The 11,165-nt window shown below is 37.0% G+C and overlaps 1 protein-coding gene across 1 annotated transcript in view; it reads right to left on the bottom strand.

Moving 5' to 3' along the window:
• Nucleotides 1-11,165, bottom strand: part of LOC106087722 (laminin subunit alpha) — a 30,588-nt gene that overhangs the window by 15,730 nt on the left and 3,693 nt on the right. The window lies entirely within an intron of this gene.

Here is an 11,165-nt window from a genome sequence, read left to right as displayed (position 1 = left end):
GAAAATTGCATACCTTATGTCCCATAGCAGTTATATCGACATATGTTCCGATTTGGACCAAATACTAATAAGTACAAGTCATTGTTCAACTGTGTATCACAAAATATTGGTATTTTTAGTAGCTATATCTAAAAATAAACCGATCTGAACCATATACGACACGGATGTTGAAAAGCCTAAGATAAGTCACTGTGTCGAATTTCAGTGACATCGGATTATAAATGCGCCTTTTATGGAGCCAAGACTTTAAATCGAGATATCAGCCTACACGGCAGCAATATCCAAAGTCTGATCCGATCGGGGCCAAATTGAAGAAGCATGTCGAAGGTCCTAACACAACTCACTGTCCCAAATTTCGGGGACGTCGGACAATAAATGCGTCTTTTATGTGCTCAAAACCTTTAATCGAGAGATCGGTCTATATGGCAGCTATATCCAAATCTGGACCGATCTGTGTCACATTGCAGACGTCGAGGGGCTTAACTTAACTAACTGTCCCAAATTTCGGCGACAGCGGATAATAAATGCGCCTTTTATGGGCCGAAAAAAAGAATTAATGCTGCGATTGCAGATTTACTTGCTACTTATTATTTTTTGTATTAACTGAGCGCCAAAAAGTATACTACGTTTTAATGGGACTAAAAACGTAATAATTTTCTCATTTAGTTTGTATGGTGAAAATGCTATACCCGCGAAGAGCGGCTAATCTAATAGCTGATTATAAAGAGATATGGTGTCATCATTCAATTTGAATGACAAAACTAAAAGAGGAAGAACGCAATATATTATTTTAATGAGCTTCCCAATTGCTATCCATTGTGGGGGATATATGAGATTCGGACCGGCCGAACTTCAAGCGTGTTACTTGTTTTTTGATGGCTTTTAGATGCTTCTAAAAGAAAAAACCCAGTTTCACATGTTTTACCGGTCTTTTTCTTAAAATTTTCTGTCCCCCAGTTTTTAAAACCCGGTAAAACTCGTTATCCAAAATATCCGGTTTATCGATCACTCTTATTCTAATACTTTTGGTAGACTGCTAAACGCTGCTGAAGTCTTGTTCCCAATGCAGCCCTTAAATATATTGAAATAATAGTTAACTTTATATTTACGCTGTGTACATTAACCGCATTTATGCCATTTGACACCATAAATTCTCACCGCAATTGCTTCTTCTAATTGCTGGCATGATTCCTCCAATCGCTCTTCCAAATTTGCAATTTTTCGTAGCGGAAGTATTTTGAAGCTTTTTTGGTATTTTCCATGACAAGGTGAGTTTCTATTAAAATTGCTATATCAAAATCCTTGAGATAAGAAAACATTGTGGGATATAAATATTTATTTACAAATCAATTTATATTTTATGATATAATTCTAATATCAAAATTTTGCTCACCATGAATTTCCTAATTTTTTTATTTCTGTTTCTGCCCTATCTTTTACTCACATCAATACTTCAATGAGAACCATTTACTTTGGGCTTTCATACTGTCATTTCGGACGATGATTTTATGCTTTTTGCTGTCATGCAGTATTGTTTTCCTGATCATCAAAAGTGGAATCTTATTTATTTGCCTTCAGGGATTAAGGGCTGCATCAAAAGATATCGTAAGATCTGTCAAATATTTTCTGTTACTTAGAAGTTCCTTTAGTAAGCGCTCATCAACTTCAAACTCCACCACAACGGTTTGATTTCCGTTTCATTCGAACCATGTTTTGCAGATATTATGTTAGGCGTGATTTTCATCTTTTGAATACAAACCTTTAAAACGGTTGTTATATGTGGTTTTTCATCTGGGAAGCCCTTAAAGATCAGCTTATTGTTCGTTATATCATTTAATAACTGTTTAATTCTTCAAAATCTTGTTTTGTAATTTTGTTCATTGTACTTTTCATAAGTTCTAAAAATTCCCCAACTTCCTTATTTCCTAAGGGTTTATTTTTTCTTCTTCTTTTGCTTTCCTTCGGTCATGTTTATTGAAGCTTCCGTTTTGTTTGCTGGGATTTGCTTGGTGAAGAAATATTTTTTAGCATACCCTTAGGCGGTCTTATATTATGAGAGTGGCAGTGTTTTTTCCAGTTCACATAATCTGAGCCCTACAAAATAGAGCTGACAAAATATCGAAGGCACCACCGATATTTTATTTTTTCGTCTGAATATCGATTGACATTTTTCTTATCGATACTATTGGCAAAGTTAATTTTTTTTTCAAAATTTAACAAAAATAAGCTATACGACACTGAGTGTATTCTACAATAGAAGTCATTGTGTAATATTTCGGTTCATTCGGATAAGAATTGCGCCTTGTAGGGACTCAAAAAGCATAATCGGGAGATCGGTTTATATGGGAGCTGTATCAAGTTTCAGATCAATTCAGACCGTATTGGACACGTAAGTTGAATATTACGGGCGAAGCCGTTGTACAAAATTTCTGCCAAATCAGAACGACAATTCGGCCGGTTCAAGAAGTCAAGATCCCAGATCGGATTATATGGCAGCTATATCAGGTTATGACGGATTTGCGCCATACTTAACACAGTTATTGGAAGTCATAATAAAACACCTCATGCAAAATTTCAGTCAAATCGGATGAGAATTGCGCCCACCAGCGGCTCAAGAAGTCAAGATCCAAGATCGGTTTATATGGCAGCTATACCATGTTATGAACCGATTTGAATCATACTTAGTACAGTTGTTGGAAGTGATACCAAAACACCACGTGCCAAATCGAACAAGAATTGCGCCCTCTAGTGGCTCAATAAGTCAAAACCACAGATCGGTTTATATGGCAGCCATATCAGGTTATAAACCGATTTTGACAATACTTAGCACAGTAGTTGGAAGTGATACCAAAACTGCACTTGCAAAATTTCAGTCTAATCGGACGAGAATTGCGCCCTCTAGAGGCTCAGGAAGTCAAGACCCAATATCGGTTTATATGGCAGCTATATCAAAACTTGAACCGATTTGGCCCATTTACAATCACAACCGACCTACACTAATAAGAAGTATTTGTGCAAAATTTCAGACCGACGGACAAGGTTAGATCGAAATAAAATGTCACGACGATCAAAAATATATATACTTTATGGGGTCTTAGACGCATATTTCGAGGTGTTACAATCAGAATGACGAAATTAGTATACCCCCATCCTATGATGGAGGGTATAATAAATGTTGCCAACTGAATTAACTTGATAATAAACAGATGCATTGTAGTTTTTTATGTTTTCTTTACTTATACTTAAACAAGGACTATTTCGTTAAGAACTTTTTGATTCCAGATTAAATGATCTCTAATTACAACAAGACGAGATGGTGTCGGACTCATTGCAATTTCAGCACATTTTTAATTGGGCTATCTCGGCTGAGTGGAAGTGATGACATGCATCACTACTCATTGTATTCGTTGGATGGATTTTGAATGCGTCTTTCGGATTCATTTACAAGGCAGTCATCCATCCGCTTTTTGCAAAAACAATTTCAATTGTTGGACTGATAATATTGTCCACTCTTGAAGATTCATTTGTTTCAGTTGGTACAGGAATAGACAGACTAGCGCGCACTGGTGAGGCAGGAGGCCCACTATGAATATATGATATTTACGAATTGTATGTGGGGATGTAATGGCTGGTGTCTGCCTCACTGGTGTTTATGTTAGCAAACATCACACATAAAGTTTTAATGTGTTTGGAATCCACAACGACAACTAACAACAGAATATGATCTCATCTTTGAATTAGAAACCGCTATACATTCGCATGTGCACATTTAACTATGAGCCAAAACAAACCGAACGCAATCGCCATGTTTGCAAGTATTATTCACACCAAGATCTCTTCAACAGTACAGCAAATTGATTACAGGCAAATCAGCAATTTGCTCTTCACATAGGAGTGCAGTGGGACAAACTACTTGAATGATATGGAATAAAAACCAGTAAAGATATTAAAATAAAAAGTTTCTATTTTTGAATGGAACCATAGAAAAAATTTCAACTTCTGAACAACTATTGAAGCATTTGCAAAATACCAACATATGCTTGGTCACCTAATATCATGATCCGTCTGTCGAAAGCGCGCCAACTTTCGAGGGAGTAAAGCTAGCCGCCTGATTTTGTGCACAAATATTTCCTATTAAAGTAGGTGAGTTAGTATTGCAATGGGCCATTGATATAGCTGCCATATAAACTGATTTCGGATCTTGACTTCTTGCGCCTCTAGAGGGTGCAATTATTATCCGTACCAAGTATGACCTGAATCGGTCTATAACCTGATATAGTGCTCCGTTTTTACTTCTTGAGCACCTAGAGGTCGCAATTCTAATATGATTTGGCTGAAATTACTACTACTATGGTCTCCAACATCCAAACGAAATATAGCACGAATCGCTCCATAACCTAATACAGCTCCAAAAGCATAGCAATTCATATCCATTATCCTTTATTTGCCCATAAAGAGATACCAGGCAAAGAACTTGACAATTGCGATCCTTGTTGGAGGGTATATAAGATTCGGCCCGGTCGAACTTAGCACCATCTTTTAACCCTCTGAAAACAGCAGAAAATGTTTGCGGTTTTAGCAAAACGTTTAAATGGCAGTCTGCCATCAGACTCACTCATGGACATTTTCGTCCATTGTGATACCACAGGAACAGAAGACGGAAAATGCCTTCTAGTTCCTACCGTTCAACCTTCCACATCGCTTTAAAAAGCCCAATAACTTGCGAATGTTCACATCCGCTAAATCAGACAGGGTTCTTAAAGAAATGAGAACCTAGAGTGGAACTCCTTCTAACTGCTAGTGCGCAATACACTCACAAAAGGTGTTCTATAGTCTCTTCTTCCTCGATCTTCCTACAGCTTCTGCAAAAGTCTTTGCTCGCAACCTTCTGTCTGTCAGCATGTTTTCCTATTAGACAGTGACCTGTCATGACGGACACAACGACTGAGACAACGACTGTTCTAGCTAATGACAACAAAGCAGTAGACCTCTTCTAGAAGTCTAGATGAGGCCACATTATTTTGGCTTATAAGGGTAAATCGGGCGATACATATGGGAGCTATTTATATCTAAATAGGAACCTATTGTCAATAGTCAAAAACAAACGCAAATTCCAATGCAGCACATCTTCGAACATACTATGACTATGAATGATCAGCATTGATTACATTAGAAAGGCGGACAACTTAGTCATATCTTCCTAGATTTTTACGCCGACTAAGGTCCCCAACTATAATCGGAATAACAACATTTATTAAAAAGGATATATTCTTCGGTGGCAGATATGAAAATCTTAAAGGTTTTTGTTTTGCATTTTGACTTCGAACATCCTGGGCCAGATATAGACCAGTGATTCTTAGGATTTTTTAGTTTTCAGTATTCTTAAACTATACTAGTACTTCTTCAATTCAAGGATTGAAGAAATATTTTGAAATCCTCGAAAAGATACAACTATTAAATTAGCAAATATACAACATGCAATGTTCTCGATATCATGAAATTTGCTGTTGGACCCGGATGAGCTCATTTGTCACGACATTGAATATTTACAAAAAAAAAAAAAAACCGTACTGGCATTCGCTCAATTTATTCCGCCTAAACCTAACCAAAAGACTACCAATACCAGACATCAGACCAGAGCTCAGTTCAACAATTTTGTTTATTTATCAAATTTCAATATTGTTGGACGAAAAAAAGCTTTTAATGAATTTGCAAGTCAACAACACAGAGGCAAGCTGGAGCAACGGATGGATTTGTTTAAGTTTTGTTCTTGTTTCGACAGGGGAAGGGATGCTGTGACCCCTCAAACCAACCACAGACACGTAAACAGATTTTTGGTGTTCTTTAATTTTTTCAAAAGTACATAAATATACACAGAGATAAAAAAAATTTCAGTGCGAGAATTTAACGCAACACACTTGATGTGGCATTGTGTACAACACTCAGAGAGAACAAGTAAAAACGGCATTAAGTTCGGCCGGGTCGAACTTTGGATACCCACCACCTCGGGAACATATGTAAACCCCCTTTCGTCACAATCCGAAGAAAATTGGATGACTTATGCACCCTAATTCGACACGCGCATTGAGTACTCTTATAAATATAAGTCACCGTTGAATTTTGTATTTCAAATTTCAACAAAATCGGGTAATAAATAAAGCTTTTATGAGCTTCAGACCCTTAACCCGCGTATCGGTCTATATGACAGCTATTGTATATCTAAATACAGTCCTATTTTTACGATATTTGGGTCGGATGGCGGGTAGCCTAAAACTACTCACTGTTTCAAATTTCAGTGAAATTGGATAAAAAAGAATGCCTGTATGGGCTTCAGACCCTTTTTAGGGAGATCGGTCTATATGGCAGCTATATTTAAACATAGTCCGATCTGAACCATATTTGGGTCAGATATTGGTACACTTAAAGCTACTCACTGATTTAAATTTCAGGAACATCGGATAAAAAATAAAGCTTTTATGGGCTTCAGACCCTTTATCGAAGATCGGTCTGTATGGCAGCCATATCCAAATAGAGTCCGATCTGAACCATACTTAGGTCAGATGTCGGGAGGCTTAAAAAACCCACTGTTTCAAATTTCAGCGAAATCGGATAAAAATAAAGGCTTCAGACCCTTTATCGGCAGATCGGTCTATATGGCAGCTATATCTAAATATAGTCCGATCTGAACCATATTTGGGGCGGATGTTAGGAGGCATTAGACCCTTTATCGGAAAATCGGTCTGTATAGCAGCTATATCCAAATATATTCCGATTTGGCCCGTTCAAGAACTTAACCAGCGTGCATCAAAAAGACGTATCTGTGCCAAATTTTAGCTCAATATCTCAATTTTTGAAGCCTGTAGAGTGATTACAACAGACGGACGGACAGACGTCCGTGTTCGTCTTAGAATTTTATTGGGTTGCCCAAAAAGTAATTGCGGATTTTTCATATAGTCGGCGTTGACAAATTTTTTCACAGCTTGTGACTCTGTAATTGCATTCTTTCTTCTGTCAGTTATCAGCTGTTACTTTTAGCTTGCTTTAGAAAAAAAGTGTAAACAAAGTATATTTGATTAAATTTCATTCTAAGTTTTATTAAAAATGCATTTACTTTCTTTTAAAAAATCCGCAATTACTTTTTGGGCAACCCAATACGATGATCCGAAATATATATACTTTGTAGGGTCGGAAATTGATATTTCGATGTGTTGCAAATGGAATGACTAAATGAATATACCCCCTATCCCACGGTGGTGGGTTTTAAAAATAAACACTTTTTAAGTTGATGTTGCCATTAGCCATATTTCAATTTCATTCACATACATATATCTGCTATAGCCAATCGTACAAAGACGGATTTGAAGATTGCTATCAGAAGATTTAACTATCAGGGAGTTCAGTGGCGGAACAGTTTGTGTGAAAAAATTGATTATTCATACATAGACCTCATTTCACATGTGTTTCAATGGGTCTTGAACAACTCATTTTCCTTAACTTGAGCGAAAATACACGTTATATGAGCGGACAATGGGCTACAGCAGTTACAAATGTCCATCTGCATGTAGAACCTCTATACACCGAAACACTGATGTGACTCGTTAAACCCTAGAGGGGCCAATGTTGTCCAATTTAGCTGCAATTTGACATAGAATAGCAATTATGATTCCCAATACCTGTAAAAGTTGAACATTTATTTCTCCCTATTATAATGCAATGAAGTGAACCAAACTGAACTGAGCAGTGAAATTGTGTTATCTTTAACTTCAAGGAGGCCAGTCAATTTGTTGATAAGAAACTTTATCAAACACACAAATTTCCTTTGATTGGGGTTTAAGTACGAGTACGTGTATTTAGTCAACTCAATTCAAATCTGTTTGGCTTTCGAAGCCTCCTTTAATGTGACACAGCCAAATTTAACTATAAAGCCTTTATCACAATCCATTCTGTGAACGAAACACAATTTTTTAGTTTCAATTTTAGTGTTTTATACATCCAGAAGTCCCAGTTTAAGAAAATAAGCCATAGTTATGTTAAGTTTTTTTTTTTTTTTTCTTATCAGTGATTTCCTGTGCCCGCTGATTGGAGTAGCCTAAGAATACAGTTCACATGCAACCATAAGTTATAGTTGAGAGAATGAAATCGTTGTCCAAAGGCTTGGAACAAACACAACAACTGATAAGGCAGTCAATGAATACCATATGAAACATTGTAGCATGCCCAAAGTGTCGCATGTTACACAGCCCAGATGCTGGAAATATCACCATAAACAAAGGGTGATTTTTCAAGAACTAAAGGAGAGTTTTTCAAAAAAAAAAAAAAAAAACATAAAATTGAGAAAAATTCATGATATCTTTATTTGAATCGCTAGTACGGTTCATATAATTTAATGTTTGAAGATTATTTCATTTAAATGTTGATCGTGACTTCGACTCGATCCATTCGACTGGTCCATCCGCTTAGTCTCAAGAGTAAATGCTTCAATATTGTCTTCCAATGCGTCAATTGAAGCGGGCTTGTCTGTATAGACATGAGCTTTAACATAGCACCACAAAATATAGTCTAAAGGCGTTAAATCGCATGATCTAGGCGGCCAGTTGACCGATCCCGAACGTGAAAAAAAAGATTCACCGAACTTGCCTCTCAATAATTCCATTGTTACGCGTGCTGTGTGGCATGTGGCACCGTCTTGTTGAAACCACATGTTATGTTCTTGTATTTGGGCAAAAAAAAAAAGTTGGATATCATCTCACGTTATGTTACTATTCGCATCATCTTGGAAGAAGTACGGTCCAATGATGCCACCAGCCCATAAACCGCACCAAACTGTGATTTTTCTGGACGCATTGGTAGCTCTTGCATTGCTTCTGGCTGATCTTCACTCCAAAATCGACAATTCTGCTTATTTGCGCACCCATTGAGCCAAAAATGAGCTTAGTCGCTGAACACAAGAAATGAAATAAATCTCTTGGCAGACCACACTTGTAGGTTTTCCGATATCCTCTTACTTAGAGTACAAAGAAAGAAGAGAACAGTGGCATTGAGTGAAAAGTCTTTAAGAAACTGCAAGAGTTCAAAGATACTTGGCACCAGCAATGGAATTATGATTATTTGGTATATGCACTCAAAAAAACCTTTGTCCTAATTTTAAAGATTCTAGCAAACTTCATATACAGATTACCAGTTTTCCAACTTTTGAAGGAAAGGTTATCTGTGTTGAAATATATTTTCTTGATATTAAACGATTTTTTGTTTTAAATGGTAGGTTAATAAATTCTTAACTCTGCTTCTTGTTATTAATGACAATAATCTCAAATGAAGATCAAAATATCGTTGAAAGTTGGGAAATTGTCATTGAGACAAAGCATTATTGTACCTTAGTTAAAGACACAAAATAGCTTTACGAATAGAAAGAAGCGTGTTCAAATGTTTAGTTTTTATACCCACCACCCAACACATCGAAATATCCATTTCCGACCCTATAAAGTATATATATTGTTGATCAGCGTAAAAATCTAAGACGATCTAGCCATGTCCGTCCGTCTGACCGTCTGTCTTTAAAAAAAGAGATATTGAGCTGAAATTTTGCACAGATTCTTTTTTAAGCTCCATAAGCAGGTTAAATTCGAAGATGGACTATATTGGACTATATCTTGATATAGCCCCCATATAGACCGATCTGCCGATTTAGTGTTTTAGGCCCATAAAAGCTACATTTATTATTCGATTTTGCTGAAATTCGGGACAGTGAGTTGTGTTAGGCCAGTCGACACCCCGCATAGCTGCCATATAGACCGATCTCTCGATTTAAGGTCTTGGGCCCATAAAAAACGCATTTATTTGCTCGATTTTTCCAAAATTTGGGACAGTGAGTTGTGTTTGGTCCCTTGACATCCGTTTGCAATTTGGCCCAGATCGGTTCAGATTTGGATAAAGATGTCATATAGACCAAACTGCCGATTTAAGGTTTTGGACCATAAAATGCGCATTTATTGTCCGATGTCTCCAAAATTTGGGACGTTGAGTTAGGTTAGGCCCCTCAACATCTTTGTGCAATATGGCACAGATCGTTTCAGTTTTGGATAAAGCTGTCATATAGACCGATATTTCGATTTAAGGGTTTTGACCCATAAAACCATAAAAGGGGCATTTATTGTCCGATTTCGCCGAAATTTGGGACAGGGAGTTGTCTTAGGCCCTTTGACATCTTTCTTCAATTTGGCCGTGATCGGTTCAGAATTGGATATAGCTGCCATATAGAGCGGTTTCTCGATTTAAGGTTTTGGGGCCATAAAAGGCGCATTTATTGTCCGATTTCGCCGAAATTTGAGACAGGGAGTTGTCTTAGGCCCTTCGACATCTTTCTTCTGGCCCGATCTCTCGATTTAAAGTCTTGGCCCCATATTTATAATCCGATTTCGCTGACATTTGTAACAGGCTTTTCGACATCCGTGTCGTATATGCTTCAGATGGGTCTATATTTGGATATGGCTACCAAAAAGACCAATATTTTGTTCTACAAAATTGAACAATGACTTGTACATATTAGACCTCTCAATATCCGTGTCGAATTTGGACCAAATCGGACCATATTTCGAAAATGCTGCTATGGGGCATAAATTATGCATTGTTCACCGGATTATGACGACAGGTGGTTTACATATATACCCGAGGTGGTGGGTATCCAAAGTTCGACCCGGCCGAATTTAACGCCTTTTCACGTGTTTAGGTTAAGATGCTAAGTTTGAAAAAACAGAATTTTTCAAAAAATAATGATTGGACAGAAATTTAGGATGTAAAATAAGAATCACTCAGCGATCAAAATTTGATAGTGGTGCTCGTGTCTATTATTAAATAGGAACTTTAATTTAAAGATAGCATCTTTATTTTAAAGTTTTGGTTCTTTGGCTCATTTTCGTTGCTATAATCCTAAGAATAAGTAAAAGTCATAAATTTTCGGCCAGCTTTTTTTCAGTGTATTAGATTTTTAAGGCACATTTGCCAGATAACCCCCCAAGTTAAATATTAAAATGCCTATGCTGCAAATAACTCCATACAGTGTGATCGAATTAATGTTCACCACATGTGCACTGACTTTATCCCCCTCCTTAGCATGATCAATGGTTTCACTCACCACTCAATATTGTAGTCTCCTTCTTCTTTTTGTT

Source organism: Stomoxys calcitrans, chromosome 1, assembly GCF_963082655.1.
Source record: "Stomoxys calcitrans chromosome 1, idStoCalc2.1, whole genome shotgun sequence".
In the NCBI taxonomy this organism is placed as follows: Eukaryota; Metazoa; Arthropoda; class Insecta; order Diptera; family Muscidae; genus Stomoxys; species Stomoxys calcitrans.
This window is presented reverse-complemented; position numbering and strand designations above follow the sequence as displayed.